The sequence below is a fragment of the Canis lupus genome, chromosome 15, assembly GCF_011100685.1.
Source record: "Canis lupus familiaris isolate Mischka breed German Shepherd chromosome 15, alternate assembly UU_Cfam_GSD_1.0, whole genome shotgun sequence".
Taxonomy (NCBI): Eukaryota; Metazoa; Chordata; class Mammalia; order Carnivora; family Canidae; genus Canis; species Canis lupus.
Window position 1 is genome coordinate 24,727,773 of NC_049236.1, and position 19,708 is coordinate 24,747,480.

At 36.0% G+C, this 19,708-nt stretch overlaps 1 long non-coding RNA gene across 3 annotated transcripts; it reads left to right on the plus strand.

Annotated features, from left to right (window-relative positions):
* The first annotated feature begins 10,238 nt into the window (after positions 1-10,238).
* Positions 10,239-19,638, plus strand: LOC119877030. 3 transcript variants are annotated; one of them, XR_005370414.1, is made up of 4 exons: positions 10,239-11,370; positions 15,075-15,181; positions 16,309-16,387; positions 18,448-19,638. It is a non-coding gene; the product is annotated as an uncharacterized LOC119877030 (long non-coding RNA). The 3 variants fall into 3 exon arrangements; XR_005370413.1 differs by having other exon boundaries at positions 10,240-11,370; positions 15,078-15,181; XR_005370412.1 differs by lacking the exon at positions 10,239-11,370 and having other exon boundaries at positions 12,469-15,181.
* The last annotated feature ends 70 nt before the right edge of the window (positions 19,639-19,708 follow it).

The following is a 19,708-nucleotide window of genomic DNA, read 5'->3' on the forward strand; positions in this document are numbered from 1 at the left end:
CCATTGTTGAAGCATACATTAATAAAATAAGAACTCATGAAAATATTTTAAAAGGATTGACCTACATTCCTGAGTTAGTATATCAATAGGACACTGTAATCTGACCCTTGTTTCCCGTTCAGTATTTGAGACCCTTGATATTTGCTACATATCACTTTTTGACATTTACTGACTTAAAAACTTCTATTGACAGAGGAATGGTATAGGTGTGTATATATAGTAAAATTAGTTGGTACAGGAGATCATTTGCATTTTCTTCCAGATTTTGAAAGGATTTTCCATGTTTTCCAGAGGGGAAAATCCACATTTAAAGGAAAGAAACACCCAGGAACCAGGCAGACATAAAAAGTGCTTAATATGTGTTTTAATGTCAGTTACATGAGGAAATAGTCTGTGCCCTTAAAAAAATACACACCTTGTGAGATATGGACTTTAAGGATAGAAGAATAATTTTTTGCTTTGGGTTGTGATATTAAGTTTGCAGCCAGTGAACGATCGGGTATTTTGTATAGCTAGTGTAATGTTGGGGAAATTAGCATTTTTTAAGCTTTTTATTTGGAAAATTTCAAATGTGTTCAGAAGTGAAGAGTAGAGTCTAATGAATCCCCATGTAGTCACTACAGACTTCAGTAATTGTCAACATTTTACCAATCTTGTTTAATCTGTACACTTATGAGCATGCACACACTCACATTTGCTACCCCACCCCTCATTCCTAGTTATGTAAAATTTTGAACTTCTTCCCTGAGGTCTAAATACTTATATAACACTATTTTCTCCTTATAATAAAGAAAAAAAATTTCATATGTGTAGATCTCTGTTTAGTATAGAGAAGTGAATTCCAACTCTTTCAGTACCAAAGAAATTATAGTTTTTATTAGAAATTTGTGTGATTAAAGCTAACCCACATGATATAACCTGTGAGGTTACACCAAGATGATAATATCTCAACAAAAGCAAAGAAATATAACATTGTGGTAGGACTATTGCTTTATCAGTATAAATCCCCATTACAATGTTTGTAGACTGTCATCTCATAAAAACTGCCTTTTTTTTTTAAGATTTTATTTATTTATTCATGAGAGACAGAGAGAGGCAGAGGGAGAAACAGGCTCCATGCAGGGGAGCCCAATGTGGGACTCGATCCCAAGACTCCAGAATCCTGCCCTGAGCCAAAGACAGACACTCAACTGCTGAGCCACCCACGTGTCCCATAAAAACTGCTCTTGGAGAGCTCATTTACAGTCGAGCTAAAGAATGTGGGATATTGGCAGGAGCATAAGTTATGACAGTTACATTCTAACTAGGCTAAATTCTTAATAGCTCAGCGCCTCATTGGTAAAGTGGGGTTTCATTTAATTTTCATTTTAGAAACATTTATTGAATGATTATCAAATGTGTCAGAGGTTATGCTAGCCACTGGCAGCATGGAGACAGAGGATATGTTCCTCCTTTTAAAGAGCACACAGTCTAGTGAAGAAGACAACAAAATTACTAATTATAATAATCAGTACTATAATTATTGTATAGGGCTAAGAAGGCCAGGACATAGGATCCTTTATGATATCTTCAGATAGATAGACTTCAAGGGAAGAAGTAATATTAGTAGCATAGTTGAGATTCATGTGAGTTAAATTGTTGTGTGTCCTTGTGTAATCACTTTAGTATTCAGTATGCCTCGATTTCTCATCTGTAAAAAGAACATAAGAATAGAATTAACTTATAAGCTTATTACGCGGATTAAAGGAATAAATATCTTACTGAACCCTCCCAAAATATCTCCTGGCAATCTGTTAATAAAGCAAAACGAAGTTTATTAGAACTCTCTATAGTAATAGAGGATTCCGCCTTGACAGTCTCTGAAGGTAAAGTCAGGAGAGGATTTATAGGATTGTGAAGTCTGGGCTCAAGTGGTTTAAAAAAGTGGCTCTTTTCAGGTGGGCACCAGATTGCAGTTTGGAAAAGTTTATGACAATAGTTTTGTGATTAGTATCTATTGCAAGGGAAGGGTCTTGGCGCTAGTCTTGATAAGTAAACTGTTGCTTGATAAGTGAGCTCTTTGCCATGATGACCAGATTGTCTGAGATAAATTAATATATGAGTATTAATTGTACCTGAAACAATGAAATTATTTATTGGTCTCAGTTCTTAGATCCCATACTCCTGTCATATTAATGCAGATGGTTGAAGTTCTCAATGTAAAGCAATTAATTCCTGGCAAATAATACATATATAAAGCAAATAGTATAGCATGGTAGCTATACATTCAGATATATCAGCAATTCCATTAAATATAACTTAAATGCTTCAATTCTAAAACAAAGATAGACTTATTTTTTCAAGGAAAGATAGAGTCCAATAACATGTTAGAAGAAATACATCTGAAACAAGCATATAAAAAGTTCAAAATTAATAGAAAAAAGGCATATTTGCAAATATTCATCAAAAGGAAAGTGTAATACAAAGGAGCTCCTAGTTAATGTCAGGCAAAAAATGTTCTTGATAAAGAAAAGCCCTTCATAATGAAAACCTTTCAATTTACCAGGAAAATACAATAATTACGTTTGTATTTAGTAAAACCATAATCTCAATATATAAAACAAAAACAACTATAAAAGAAATAAATCTACAGTCATGCTGGAAATATTTTCATGCTCTCCCCATCTATCTTAATGGAAAAAGCAAGTCTTAAAGATACAAGATTTGAACAATAACAGAAGTAAAATTGACCTAATGGACAAATACAATAAACTGTTCCCAACCACTATATAATTTTTTCAAGTAACTGTGGAATTTTTACAAAAAATAACCATGTCCTGGGCTTTGAAGTAAATTTTAATAAATTTTCAAAAAATTGAAATTATAGTTTCTGATCACAATGAATTTAAGCTAAAAAAATTGTTTTAAATCTAAGTAGAAAATTTCCATATATTTTAAACTGGTAGATTATACATCTAAACAACTTTTGAGTCAAAGAAGAAATCACAGTGGAAATCAAAGTATTTTGAATAATAATGAAAATAATTGAATTATAATTGATAACACTGCACATCAAAACTTGTGGGATGAGCTAAACCATGATATAAGAAAACATGAGCTTTGAACACATTAGAAAAGGGAGAGACTAAAAATCAAAAGATTAATAGTGAAAAAAAAAAACAGAAAGATGATTAACACCTCCAAAAATTGGTTCTTAGATAACTAATAAAATTCACACAATTCTGGCAATAATTAAAAAACTAAAACATTCAAATAATCAGTATCAGGAATATAAAAGAGAACATGCTAATAAATTTACCAGTACATTTATGACTATAAATTTACAAAATGGAAAAATGTTTCAAGGAAACAATATGCCAAAACAGCCTCAAGAAGGAAAATATGAATATTTTACAACTATTAAACTAAATCTGCAATTAATCTTTTATTAATTTCCTACATCTCAGTAAAAGTACTTTGTAGATGTGGCACAGAATTCAATCAACCACTGTGTGTCTGCAATAGTATAAGACTATTCTAGACACTATAGGTTGGGGAGAAACATTCATAGAAGTAGACTCTGGCAGTTCCTAATCTTTAGGAGTATATAATCTATTCACTGAAACACATATGAGAGGCATATGAAAGAGTTACGATTTAAAAAAAATTTTTTTTTTTTAAGATTTGTTTGAGAGAAAGAGAACAAGAGGGGTTGAAGGGTGGGCAGAAGGGGAGAGGGAGAAGAAGCAGGCTCCCCGCTGAGCAGGGAGCCTGATGTGGGGCTTGATCCCACGACCCTGGGATCATGACCTGGGCCAAAGGCAGACATTTAACCGACTGAGCTACCCAGGTGTCCCAAGTTAAGATTTAGATAATGACACTGGGGAAGAAAAAAAAGTGTCTACGTAAACACACAGTTCTTTGCTATGAACGAACTTTGTCCTAGACTATTCACTTCTGTTTCCATTCTCCTCTTTAATTATAGGTTACTTTAGGTTGTTTTTAAATGTGGTCAGTAGAATGGCTTATTCTCAGGAAGGAAGACTGTTTAAGAAATAATCTGCTATGTGAAATATGTGCTCTGGTAACCTGTGACCAAAGGAACTGAAGTCTCCAAACCTCCCCAGATGGTTTGTACTTGGCCAGTGATGCTACTGGCTGCATGTATGGGGATTTATTAGTGGATGTATTTATCTCAATGGATTGTCTCATTAAGTTTGCAGATGTTCTGTCAATGGAAGACCTTTAAAAAAAATTATACTGTTTTTATTAGAGTTTTCCAATGCACAATCCAGAATAAGAGAGTTAACACATTTCAGCACAGAACAAAGTAGCATGTATTTAAATCTCGTGGGAGGAAAAGCCTTTAACTTGTACTCAGACAGTTATGATTGAACATGTTGAATTTAAGGGAAAAAAAAGGGAAAGTATACAAATTCCAACTTAAAATCACCATTTGGTCAACAGGGGAATCGGTGTGCATCAGCTAATCATGTTGAACTAAGTGTGCATATATTCTGAGTTAGCTCCCCTCTCAGGAAAGAATCCAGCCTTCTAATACTGCTACGGCTCTTTAAGAAAAAGGTTCAATGATGGTTTCCCATCAAGCAAAGTATACCCAAATAATGTGTTTCAAGGGAAAGATAAAACAATTCCAGATACCATTTGATTATAACAACAGACATTTCTGGTGTTCTGGTGACTTCAGAATATTTCTAATTTTAATAGACAGTATAGCTGCAGGTAAACCTCTATGAATAAAGGCATAAGGAAGAGACTTTAAACCATAAAGAAAAAATTAAGTGCTCCGTTTCTATTTAAGCTAACTTAAAAGGACAGAACTAAAAATAAAATTGAAGGCAAAGGAGGTTTATTTTTAACGTATAGAATTCTGAATATCTTACTGTGTATACAACAGTGCCCAGAGTCCAAAACTATATTCACGTTACCAGTTTATACTAGGTTCGAGAAGCCATCCCTAAAGGGCAGGTTATACTGTACTTAAAGAATGATATTTAGAAGTTTTGAGGATCAACATTTAGAGTATAAATACCGAAAGCTATTGCAAGATAAATTATTTTCTTGGTTAACTTTTCTCTCATTAATAGCAAATACTGTTGTTTATCTTGAAAATAAATGAATTTGGAATTCTTTAAAAATATGCTTCATATTTTAGGTCTTTTAGCACAGTTTTAATATCAACTTTTGTTAATGAGATTACTGGTAATATGTTTTCATTCTAATAAATTGGTTACAGATGCTTGGAGAAGAAAGGATTTCATTAAAATTATTGCCATTAATAGCATAGTTCCTACCTTTAAGATTAATGAAACCGTAGTAAATTCAACCAAGATCTTCTTACCATTCTTTTATTATGAAAATTAAAACTAAATCTCATGGAGTTTTGTTTAGTTAAGTAAATAAAGCAATGTTACTAAGACCTCTGAAGGTCTTAGATCATAGTAGCCTGGTGGCGATACATCATATACCCATTTATGTCCTAATTTTTAGATTCCAGCCTCTCTACAAGATGCAAATATGTAAGAAGGATAGGATAGCTGTTTGTTGGCCAGATCAGAATTCTATCTTTGAAAGAAACAGAAGACCAAATATCTGTAACTTTCCAAAGAACAGAGTATACATGTTTTTCATCAAGTAAGATATTAGAAAATCCAACAGAACTTCAGTGAACATCTGTGAACTGACTGCTGGGTGCTTTCACATTTCAATCGAAATTCAATTACAACAAAATAATTTAGTAACACACATTAGGGTTATATATCCTTAATAATCATAACAGTAATATACACCCAAGGAGCAAGCAGTAATATTTGAGCATGTTTTGCTTATTCCTCATTGACTCTAGGAATTTTTTTTTAATATTTTTTTATTTTATTTATTTATGATAGGCACACAGTGAGAGAGAGAGGCAGAGACATAGGCAGAGGGAGAAACAGGCTCCATGCACCGGGAGCCTGACGTGGGATTTGATCCCGGGTCTCCAGGATCACGCCCTGGGCCAAAGGCAGGCGCTAAACCGCTGCGCCACCCAGGGATCCCTAGGAATTTAATTATTTTCCCGAAAGCATAGTGATTTGAATGCCCTGTATCTACTTAAAGACTACCCTTTTGTTCTTTTCTTTGGTCTACCTCTGTGATCAAATTCAGTGGGCCAAAGAATTAAGGTCTAGGACTATATTCAAAACTATACAAATAAAGAAAAAAGAAACCAAAAAAACCCATGTAGATGTGTTTTCCATAGAAATGTATTCTCATAGGAAATACATTTTAAGAGGTATTTCAGCTCACTGTTTTCAGGTTTAAAAAAAATGATTGACTAATAAGAATCCCATTGTGGGGTTATTCTGTATGTTAGTAAATTGAACACCAATAAAAAATAAATTAAAAAAAAAAAGAATCCCATTGACATTCCAAATAATATATTCATTTTAACTACTTTAGGTAGTATATTTCATACTTAGTTTTTATTGTCTCATAAGTATATGATAAGGTATAATCAGAACTTTATAATTTAAAATTGAAAGTTTCATCCTGAGGCCACATTTGAAAGAATTGAACACTAATAATAGTGGTTAATTATATTGGGAAGACCAATGAAAACCACAAAGTTTCCTGCCTTAAGACATTAACTTTAGTTTTAATTTTAAAACAAATCTTAATTACTAAAAATAAACCTAAAAACAACTGCTAATTATTAAATATCAAATACTTTGGCATTTTACATGTCATATATAAAAGGGTCATGAAAATAATCAAGGAATTTTATAAAGAGATCCATTTATAAATTTGAAAATTCCAAAAAAGATTTTGAAGGTAGCCATCCAAGCAGATGTCCACACATCATAATGTTAAGGCAATAACATTCCCCAAAGCTGGTGAGCACAGAGCAGTGCATAAGACTTCAACATAAGAGTTACAGGGTATATTTTTTAGTTACCAATACTGATCTTTCTGGACACTAAAGTGATAAATAAAAATTGGACTCCACTCCAATGACATACTTCCTTGTCCAAAGATTAGTTTCCAGTTATGAATAATATATGGGAAGCAAAGATTAGGCTTATTTTTCTACATCACATTTTTCTTAAGTAAGCTGAGCATCACTTATTTTTCTCAGCTAAACTGAGCTTATTACTCAAAAATGCAGTCTATGAACCAACAGCATCAGCCTCACCTGGGAGCTTGTTAAAATGCAGGGCCTCAGTCCCTACCCTAAATCTACTCAATTAAAATGGGTATTTTAAGGGGATCCCCAAGTGTTTAACATTTGAGAAGTCAGTCTTAAAATGGTTCCTCTGAGATAGTTTTATGCCCAAGAACACAGAATACCCTGCCAGGCTCTGTAGTGTCTACTGCATTCCATTCCAGGGTTGAGGAGCATGCAAATCCTAAGGGTACTCACAGCCTTACCCTAAATGGACCTACATATTGGCTCATGCTCAAGAGGTCTGTATCTAAGAAGGTTAGATCCCCCTTTCCTTCAGTCACTGCCAAAGAATAAATACAAAGGAAACCAGAATTTCACAAACCCCTTCTACCTTCAGCCTACATTCTTTAAACAGGCATTACTCCAAGAGGACTTGTTAATAGAAGTTTTGGGTTTGAATTGTGGGCTTTTTGTAACATTTCTCACAACTGACTATGGCAGTGTCTTTTAATTACAATGTAAAAGATTTAATGTGGAAGTAAATGTTAAGAATGTGAAAATATTCTGTATTATCTATATCTTTCAAGACTCTTAACTTCTAAAAAATATATAGCAATTATGAACAACTTTTCAAAAGGCCTTCATATCTTTCAATGGACTTTCCACCCCATAAACTGTGCTTTGCCTGTTTATCTCTGATTATGGTATCTTTTCACCCACCAGGTCTTTTCATATTAATAAAGATAGCAAACACTTGGCATGAGAATTTGCATAGAATTTATTAAGAAAGTCAAGATACAGTGAATCTATTGAGGCAAACAAGTCAGGTTCTTGGGCTAAAGTTCAAGTTGGTTTAACACATAGGCTGTCATTTTTACAAATCCATGAAAAATGAGCAAGAAATTTGGCTCTTGACAAATTTGGTCATGCCACTTAAAGGGCTTACTTTTTCTCTTTTTGTTAAAAAGAAGTGAAGAAAATATATTTAAATTACTCATATTCCCACTATCAAGTAGTTCTTTTCAGTTGGTCCAAACACATACATTGTTTGTATTTGCCTTAACAGTCAACATACCCTTTCGTATTTTGCCTCTTTTACCTAGTATTATATAAGAAACATTGTCCCATGATTCTATACTGCCTTCATAATGATCTTTTCTAATGACTTCATGAAAGTCCATCCTAATGAGATATATCCTGTTTACCCATTATTTTATTGTTAGAACTTTAAGTAGTTTCTAACCTCTTTAGTCTCCAGCCTAGATATCTGTACATAAAATACAAGGAAACATAGGCAAGCAATCTACTAATGACTTGACAAAAATCAGTTAACATAGCAAGTCTTCTACATAAACGTGCCAGTAAACTTAATTCAAACACACCCTCCAAAAATGCACGAGTGGCTAGTCACAAAATAAAAAAATAAATACAAAGAACTTTTCTGAGTGCTCCATCTGAGTATAAAAAATAACCTATAATTTAATCTTTGTTGCAAACTTTCTCTGGACCAAAGAAACCGCCTACAATCTAGTAAATGCTAACAGCATATAGTTTAACTGAAAGTTTGAACAGACACAGAATGCCAGTTTAAACAGATGTCATAATCAAAAAAATATTTACCCCACTTACATGTATTAGTTAATAGATGTCAAAATGGCCAGTTTGACAGGAAGAGAAGAATGGGACCACTTCAGTTATAGATTTCATTGAATCTCCCCAGAAGTCCCATTTTTATTGGCCTTATATTCAGTCCAAAGGTGTTGCATAAGCCCCTTCCTGGCAAGCAGGAATACATCATCAATTTCTTTGACAGTTTTGAAAGTCTACTATTCAAATTGCTCTTTCACCATCCCAGTCTCCATGGAAGGTTCCAATATGTTAACATAATTCCAGATTCAGTATCCTCAAATGTGCTGGCATCTGAGCAGCCCTCTCTGAAGGAGTCTTCTTGAGTGGCCAGATCTGTTTAAAAAATTTTAGAGGTGACTCCAACTTTATATTTCTCTTAAACACATACATACCATTCATACAGAGTGTCCTTGGCAACTACTCAATTTTTAAAAGGTTTTTTAAACTCCAAATGACATGAAGGTTATAATAATAATGCCAAGTAAATATTTATTGAGTGCCTATGCCGTGTTAGGTGCTGTTCTAAGCACTTTATTAACTTATTCAATCCTCACAATCATCCTGAAAGGGACTATACTTTCTTCTGCTTTACTACAGAGAAAATTCAGATACAGAGAGGTCAAGCAACTGGCTCCAAGTAGGAGGCAGGAAGAAAGCTATGGAACAGTAAATTCAAGATTCAATTTAGGCATCTGACTTGAGAGTCTAACCACCTAACCACTACAGTGACTGTCTTACCACTGGATTATTTGGGTAGTCTGTGTTGGTCTTCTTCCATTTTTTCAGTTTCCTTTTGAGAAAAAGTAAGATATTGCTGGATGCATAACTCTGTAGACCTCAAGCAATTGATGATTTCTTGGTTGCCCTGCCTCTAAATGGGTAGGTATCATAGTCTGCCAGTCAGATGAAAAAAAATTTTTTTTTTTTTTCAAATAGCTAGAATAATATTTGGGGTTTTTTTCCTAGAAAACCTGAAAAATGTTTCAGTACTAAGTGAAGGAAAATATATGTGCAACTAAAATCATATGTAAAGTAATTTTGAATTTTCTGTTTGACATAATAATAGATAATTCCTTTTTTTGTTTATACTGGAAAATTAAAGCTGAGACTTCAAGTCACATTTCCCAAAATTGCCTAGATAAAACGTGGAGATGCTAAAATATAAAATAAATGACAGTTATGGATTATATTCATTCAGGTGGCACATCTGGAACAAGAGACAAGGTCAGTCTCAACATCATTCTTCTAACATGTAACTAACTCCTGCTTCTTTAGCAGTGACCATCTTCAGCTCACTTTAATGATCCTATTTTTTTAAAGATTTATTTTTATTTATTTATGATAGACATAGTGAGAGAGAGAGAGAGAGAGGCAGAGACACAGGCAGAGGGAGAAGCAGGCTCCATGCCAGGAGCCCGACGCGGGACTCCATCCCGGGACTCCATGATCGCGCCCTGGGCCAAAGGCAGGCGCGAAACTGCTGAGCCACCCAGGGATCCCCTAATGATCCTATTTTATATTAAAAAAAAAAAAAAAAGGCAAAGGGGCACTTAAGGTAATACACTCAGTTCAGCAACTGACTGTTAGTTTTGGCTCAGGTCATGATCTTAGGGTTGTGAGATCCAGCCTCATGTCAGCTTCTGTAGATAGCATGGAGTCTGCTTGAGATTTTTGCTCTCCCTCCCCCTTAATGTTTCCCCCTGCTCTTGCATATACATAAACATTCTCTCTCTCTCTCTCTCTCTCTCTCTCTCTCTCTCTGAAATTAAATAAATCTTTTAAAAAGTAAAGCAAAACCAGTCATTGAATTTCCCTAGCTTTTTGACAATCTCTGATCCAAAACTGGACCCCATGGTTTTAAATCCTCTCCATAACCATACAATACCCCTTAAATCCTATAAGAAGCTCCTAAAACTTTCCTTTACTAAGACAACCTATAGTTCCTCTGGAGTGCATTCTCTGAGCTGTAGTATTAAGTGAAATAAATCTAACTTGGACTAGAGGGGTTTTTTTCCTAGTGCTCTTTGGTCAATGGGACCAGTTGTTTAGATCATTTGACTAGCTGAAAGGTGGTGCTAAGGTACATTGAAGAGCAATATATGGAAGAAAACTGACCATTCCATTTTGAATATATTGAGTGTAGGGTACTTTTGAGAAATTCAAGCAATGTTAAAGAAGCACTGTGCGTTAAGGGTCTTTATAGAACAAAGGGAATACAAGTTTAGAAGTTAACATATCCATGGAAATCGAACCTGTGACATGGATGAGATACTCAGTGCAAAGAGCATAGGGAGAGAAGAATGGGGAAACTAGGACTGAATCTTTAAGGACTCAAGTATGAAGATTCTGTAGAGGAGAAAGCACATTCAGAGATAAATCAGAAAGACCAATTATGTATCATCATATGAACAGAAGAAGATATTTCAGGGCCTATAGAGTGACCAATGGTTGAAAACATTTGAGAGATCAAGTTAAGAAGTTAAGAAGAGAATGGAAAATTTTCCTTTGGAGTTCACTGATATTTTTTGTGAGAGATTTTTCAGAATTTTGATGGAAGGAGAAGCCAGATTAAGTGGATGAAGAGTAAGTATGAGGTAAGCAAAGTGAAAAAAGAGGTCTTCTAGAAGAAGGGACAGTGTGGTAATGCTATATATAGTGTTAAAAGAATAGATTCTAGAGAGAGACTGATAGAGTTCAAATTCTAGTTGTGTCCCTCCTAGCTGTGTCACCTTGGTTAGGTTACCTAAATGATTTATGCCTCATTTTTTTCCTCTGTCAACTGGGAGAAAATAATAACAGATCACTTGGGTTGTGAGAAGGGAGATCTTTGTAAATAGTAACTTCTCAATAAGAATTAGCAACAATTATTTCAAAAACACGAAACAGCATGCCTCCATAGGGGCCTGAAAGTAGATTGATGTGAACAGTGAGTATGGAGAAGAGACCACAAAGAGGCTTGACAGGATCCTAGATCTAGAAGACCATGAATGCCCTGCCTAAAGAGGTACATTTCCTCTCAAGGCAGAAGGATCCATTGAGGAGTTGAAGAAGAGAGTATGCATTTATGTTCCTATTTTAGAAAAATCACTGTGACTATAAGGGTAGAGGATGGACTATAAGGCTAGGTAGTAGAACCAAGCTGAAGGCCAGGACAGCAGTTAAGAGCCTGTTTCAGAAACCTAAATGCAAAGTGATAAACTGGCTTATGGCAGAGGAAATAGAAATGGAAAGAAAAAATAATTAATTCAAGGGCTCAAATGACCATGACTTGGGTTACTGATTGTGTATCACAGGTAAGGGAGAAAATGAGGTTTAGGATACTCACCCTTTATATCCCCCCAAGGTTCTAGTTTGGGAGGCTAGCTGTGTAGTAGGCCATTTCCTGAGAAAGAAAGTCTAGGGTTGCTTGAGAATTAGGAGGATTATTGTTCAATTTTGAATATGCTGTATCTATGCAACACCCAAATGATAAATATATCTAATATGCAACCTAAAACCCATAGGAAAGTTAGAGCTCAAGATCCATAAATGGTTGTCTAAGTTATGGGTATTCAAATGGTATATCTAGAGAGAAAAGAATACTTGAAAAAAATTATTCAGAAAATTTATATAGGAAAATAACATCAATTGACAGTAAACACATATTAAGCTTCAGGAAAGGTAGTGAAAAAGGTGGTGAAAAAGATGATGGCATAGGGTAGTTGGTTTTCTCTAAAGAAGGATTTCTAGAAGGCCTCAGTGGAAAAGGATAGCAGCAGTAGAATGAGTAAGAAGGAGGGAGAATATAGCAGTATAGACTTAAAAGCATGATGGGGCTAACTGATTGGAGATGCATATGTTTTGTTCAGCGACAGAGCAAAGGCATGTAGTTCCAGGTCTTTTGGCAATTCCCAGGTCGTAAGAGGCCTCTGGTAGTCACTTTCTGTGAATGATACTGTACACTTAGCTCAAGTCAAACCCCTTTCCTTACCTTCTAGCCTGGTGACCTCCTCATATTTCATGACCCACCTCAAATGTTACTTTCTCTGGAACTCTTCACTCTTCCCCAAGTGACCTTAGCAGGCTTGATTATTTCTTCTTCTAAGTTTCCACCGTATATTGGTATTCCTGTGTCATTGTAAGTAAAATATTCCCACTCTACAGTGGAATTCAAAGACATGGACATGATTTTCCCAAGGGGACCCAGGTTTTCTGACTCCCAAGATCAGTACTATTTCATTATATCACTGCTCCTCTTCTCCTCCAAGAACAGAGAAGAACCTCATGACTACAAACTTCTAGCCACTATAGGAATTTGTTTGTTCATTTGGTTAAGAAAGTGTGTAAAGGCCTGTGTTAGGTAAGGTTTGGAGTGAAGGGAGAGAGACTTTGCAAAGTAGAATTCAGTCCCCTTTGTCAACATCTTACTTTTCCAACAGATCACCCACCTTGCTTTTCTCCTGCCCTCCTTCCCACAGGCTTATTTAAAGAGATCCTTTCTTGTTCTAATGGTAGTTCTGTTATCTGTGCTCCAAAGTCCTGACCCACAGTTCTACTCAACAAGGGCAAATACCTAAAAAAATAAAATATATGTTTGAGAAGGAAAAAAAGGACAACTACCACTACCCTCTGTGTCCTGTATCAATATCATCCCCTCCTTCCTTGCCTTTATATTATAAAGATTGAGGTTAAGATTGTGGTTGAGGGGAAGCTACAACTCTATGTCTCTACTTTGTGCCTTCATTTATTGCGAGCTCACAGCAACCAGATGCCTCTTTGCCATCCCAGCAACTGGCCAGTGCCTTAGCTGGCATCCATATCATTAGACCCAGAGGACTCTTTGTTGACATGCCATGGTATCTGCCATTGTTAAGGATTCCCATCTTTAAACTTACATAAACTATAGATGTCATTCTTGACCACTTTTTGTTTTTTCTTTTTGCCCATATCTCCTGCCAAAGGATGAACCTGGGCAGCCATATTTTATACCTAAGATCACAGGTGATAGGAGTGGGAGTAGACACCTGGTCATAGTAGCCTAGATCCCTGATGTGACCTGACTCAAAAAGAAGCATCAGACCTATCAGATTCTCTTTCTTAGGAATTAGAAATAGAAAACACTGGCATGGGAGCTAAAAGGTCATGATGTACAAAGAGATTCTGGAAGCAACATTTGACCTTGTGAAACCAAAATTGTGAGGGTCAGAAACTACAAATGAGCAGAGGAAGAGATCCTGAAACAGAAGAAAGAGAGAATACAGAAAGAAACAGGCCATAAGATTCAGGGAGGTGGAGAGGACACGTGACCCCCAAGAACCTCCTTCCCAGAAGCCAAAAGAGCCACTTCTCTAGAGTTTTCTCCTTCCACTATTTGTTCCCTCCCAGCCTTCTTTGCAGACTGTTCTCTATTTGTCATTTAAATATATTTGTTTTTCCTTTGAATGCTCTGTGTTGGGCTTTTTTCAATCCACACACTTTTCAAGAAACGTCGTCATGGCCTCCACAACTGCCTGTGTCTCAAGAGGCCCACTCAGATTTAATTTTTAGGCTAACTCTCGCTCCTGAATCTCTCTCCTGAGCTTTTAGTCATGTTTACCCAACTGCCTGATGGACATTGCCATTCCCCATGGCTGTTCCCCTAGCATCTCAAGATCAACATGTCCAAAATTAAACTTTCCTGTCAAACCAACTAAAATCACCCTAGACTCCTCCCTCCATCCAAATCATTTAAATATGAAGTCATTGTCATTCAACCACTTACATTTCTCCTCACCATCTCTCCTCTCCTCACTCCTGCTACTCTCTCGCTCGGTTCAGGGCCTCATAAGTACCCTCCTGGTTTCCCTGGCATCAGCCTCCTACCCCTGCCTGTAACTCTTCTATGGTCCTTCCCATTTTCTTACAGGAAAATCCAAGCTCTTTAACATGGCATCCTAGTCTTCCATGATGCTTTTCCTGGTTACTTCATCAACACAATCTTTGGCTGCACTCCATCTACCACAGTTCCAAAGCATCTAGACTTTCTGTGATTCCCACAATATCTCCAATGTTGCCTCCGTCTGGACTTTGCCTTCACTGATCCCTCTTCCAGGAGAGCTAACATCCCTTTCTCTTCTAGTCAACACTTTCCTACATCATCCTTCAATATTTATGATCTTGCCTCCACATATAAATCACTATCTTTTTTTATTATGTCCCGACTTCACTGTGTACAGAGAAACATGACACTATTGCACGTACTTTTAAATGGTTTGTATTTCTCTGTCCATTCCTGGAGGGGCAGAAAACATACCATTTTTACTGTTTGTCCTATGCCTAGCAGTGAATACGTTCAGAACATGCTGTGGAGAAAAGGAAGGAAATGAATACACTGATCCTCCATGGGGAAAATACTGCCTTTCCTCTGAGAGAAAAGAATAATGCCAGGTAAGTGAAGCCATGAAATTTTATGGTCATGATTAAAATGCCTACCAAGAGCAACAACAAAATTCTTCTCCTACCCAAGAGCAAGAAAAGGCACCATCCTCTTTCTCAGAAAGTGTAATGTCACCTCAGTAATTGGAAGTGGAAACCTCTAAAAGGAAGGCAGTCTGTTTCCCAACTGAGCAAGATGAAACAATTTCCCGGACTAAACAGAGCCCTGGACTAAACAGAAGCCATTAAAAATATAAAGATTTTACATCTACAGTCCTATATTTATGAGAATATCAGGGATATGAGGCTGGAATTCACTCCATTTAGGTCCTGATAAACAAAGTGAAAATGGAGCCCATCACAGAGAAAAGTCCCAGTATCCTGGCGGACACAGGCAGGAAAGACTGTCACAGCTGATAAGAGTGCTAAAGAGTCAATTAGTCCCTAATTACCTGAGCAGCCCCTGCTGCTGCCTGGCTTGAGGACAGTTTAAATAGGAATGTCTCTTAGGAACAACAATCTCTGTTTAGGATGTAATGAATGACTTATTCAATCCAGGATGGGAGAGGACCTCGCTGCTCTAGACTGGGTCCCCGCGGCTGAAGTGCTAAAGAGATCCAGGCTATGAGCCTGCATCTGAATATCAGATACGGTATCCTTACTGTTGGCCCATGGTGTCTAAGTGCGTGATCATGCACCACCCACCAGTCTAGTAGTGAAGGAGACTGGCTACAGCCTTGGAGACACATGATGGAGGAGACAGCCTGTGGAGGGCACCCTGAAGAAGGCACAGGAAATAGGGAGGGGCCCTTTCAAAAAGGGCTCCACTGGCCAAGGGCTCAGCACTGAACAGCTTCTGGGGAGAGAAGAAGGACCTCAGAGAAAATGCCTGTTAGACTGGTAAATGCAAGCTGAATATTCTAATCAAGAGTGGGAAGCTGTTTGGGCTTCTGCACTGTTGAGAATGATGGTCTTCCTTGACACATCCCAGGGGAGTTGGGGGTAGGCAATGCATTGTTCCTCCCTGGGCCATTCTTCTGCCCCAGGGCTCCAGGCAGAGTTGAGTTGGATGCTTGCTCATGTTTCCTCTGTGTGAAATAGTCTCTTCCCATTCTAGTTACTGCTTTCTTATTCTCCAGGTATCCTCATATGCGTCAATTCCTGTGGGAAGCATTTGCTGATACTCGGCCCACACCTCCACCACCATCCAAATGAAGGGTAAGAACATCATCTTACTCCCATGTATGCTCATTAGGGCACATAGACTGTAAATTGCCATGCCTACTTCCTTATCTGCCTAGTGGAACCTAAATTCCCCAAAGGTGGGAACCATGTGACATACCTTTGAATCTCCAGATTCTGACCTGCAGCATTTTCTAATCTCACATGTTTAATAAAGGCTTTTTGAACCTTTCTTAATAAGATGCAATAATATACGATATAATTATATATAGTATAAGATGAAATAAGCAGAGCTGGTAATATTGCAGTAGTCTAAACTGAAGCCATAAAGACACTTTTAATGGGAGACAACCTAAGCAGTAGGTCTGTGAAATGGGAGTACAGAGGACAAAACCAATTTCTGTGTCACAGACCCTTTTGGCCATCTGGAATTATCTTTGGGCCCCTCTCAAACATTTTCTTTTTTCTTTTTTTTTAAATATTTTCTTTTAAATACAAACTGAAATACATAATAGGACAAAGCAAACCAATCATACTGAGATCATTACTAAAAGAATTTTTTAAAGTTATGATTTAGTAGTATGTGTATGTTTCTTTATTAACTCACAGAATAAAAAGATCAAGTAGCAGTTCTAAAAACTATGATTTTTAAGTAACAATAAATGTCAGCAAACAGTATTTGAAGATACTGGCCACAACTGTAATGTGACATGAAAATATCTGACCTTCTGTTGGCAAGAGTTGCAGGTATTGCCAATACTACTGAGGTTTGTTGTCCACATTTCTAATGGAAGGAAACCCTAAATTAGAATTAGCAATTAGTGAAAATAAAGAAGTACATTTTCTCCAAGATCCAGGAACATGGGTGCCCTGAATTCTATCTGTGGGTCCCCTAGGGTCAATAAACCCCCTGTCTGTGGAACACAGAAAAACAAAACACCTAAAATAACTACCAAGAATAGCAGTTCTTTCATCTTGGAGAAATGGTATCTTCTTAAATCAGTGCAGGTCTTTATCTACATTCTATAGTAAACAACTGTTTCAGAGGGACTTAGGTTTCTGAAGATAGCAGTATTCACTTTATTTATGTAAAATATAACAGTTTACAAGACTTACTAGAAAACCACAATAATAATAGCAGGGTAGTAATTTGTTTAAGGATAGTTATATAGGTGAATGGCACAGACTAGTGAACTCAGAAATCGACCCACACTTGTTCGGTCAGTTGACTTTAGACTAAGGTGCCAAAGCAGTTCAGAGGGTTTAAATATTTTTTTCAACAAGTGTTGCAAACAACTGCCTCTCAGAATGAAAAACCAAAAAAGCTTAATTAACCCTTACCACATACAAGTGGTAAGCATACAAGTTACTCAAAATGGATCTTTGTCCTGAATGTAAAAAACTACTAGAAGAAAACATAGAAAAAAATATTTGTGACCTTGGGTTAAGGAAAGGTTTCTAGGCACCAAAAAACATGAACCATAAGTGAATATTTCACAAATTAGACTTCACCAGATTTAAAATGTATGCCCTTTTAAAAGACACTGTTAAGAAAATGAAAAGACAAAAAATAAAATAAAATAAAAAAAGAAAATGAAAAAAATAGGCCACAGATTGGTTTAAAAAAAATTTTTTTTTGCAAAGCTCCTATAGGATAGAGTTTGTATTCAGAATACATAAACATTTAGACAAAAAACTCAGTTAAAAGAGAGGCAAAAGATGTGAACAAATATTTCACCAAGGAAGATACACAAGTAGCAATGAACACATACAAGGATATTTATCATTATTCATTAGGAAAATATGAGTTAAAAGCACAAGGAGACAGGGAGATACCACTATACAACCTTTCAAATGATTAAGAATTAAAAGGATTGATAATATTGTTAGAAACCACATAAAACAACAAGAGTTCTGAAGATTGCTCATGCAAATGCAAATGATACAGTTATTTTGGAGAACAGTTTGGCATATTTTTATAAAGTTAAACATATACTTACCATATGACCCAATAATCCCACTCATAGACATTTGCCCAAGAGAAATGAAAACATATGTTCACACAGCAAATGTTAATAGTTGCTTTATTCCTACAGCTGAAAGTCTATCACCAGCAGAATGGATAAAATTATTGTGATATATTCATACGATGGAATACTTCTTAGCAACAACAAGCAATGAACTACACATACATGCAACAACATGGATGGATTTCAAAAGCATTACCCTAAGTGGCTAAGTGAAAAAAGACAGACACAACAGATTACATTCTGTATGGTTCCATTTACATAACATTCTAGAAACGTCGAAACTGTAGAAACAGAAAACAGATTGATCACTGGTTGCCAGGGGGCTGTGGATAAAGGAAGGGATTGTCTACAGAGGGGCATAAGGAACTTCCTGGGGTGATGAAAATGGCCCATATGTTTGTCAAATTTATTAAACAGTACACTTAAAAATAGGGTGAATATTATTGCATATAAATAATTGTACCTCAGTAAAACTTGACTTTTAAAAAAATTTTAAAGTTTTATCAGAGAGACATTATGAATGATATTTTGTTACTAGACCTAAATTGTCCTTTCAGAGAATACAGCCTTAGAATTTTCCCTCAAAATGAAAGACATTTGTGCATATTCTATAGAGGGGAACAAATATGCATTGGCTCAGTGTCTTGTTGAGTTTGTATGCTATTTGGAAATTGGATTGCTTTGACAAATTACTTGCTAGCCAGGAAAAGCATTAAAGGATTATTTGTCCACCACGATTTCAAATTTTCCCCTAATGATAAAATCATTTGAAATAAAAGGTGGCAGCCAAAGTAGTTTTACTCAGGGAGATATTATTTCATATATAGACATGTAAGAAACAGTATAAGCAAGAAGAGGAAATATAGTCTAATTTTTAAATTGTTACACTTACTTTAAGTATTATAAATAACAGCAGCAAACGATTTCAGTCCTAAATAGCACATATTTCAGATTTCTTTATAAGTGCTTCTCAACTTAAAGACTTGAAATCACATGTGAATGTGGGTGTTTAAACTTCACTTTGCAATTTGAATCTTTACTTTTCAGGCCACTTTAATGCCTATTTTAATGCTTAACTGTTTGAGGATACTGTTGGATTATATCGCTGTTTTTACCTGTTTGTGTGCTCTAATGTTTTCCTACTGTGCTATAGAATATTTTTTTAATAGCATTCCATGTATTTCAAGAATTTCTTTGTAAATAAGTGATGTGTCTTTCAATAAAACAACTTGGGGAAGCCTCAAAATCTTCATAAAAGCAGTGTCCTTCATTTACTTGTTAATAGAACATTAGCATTGTCTGTCTTATCCAAAATAATTTTTTTCAT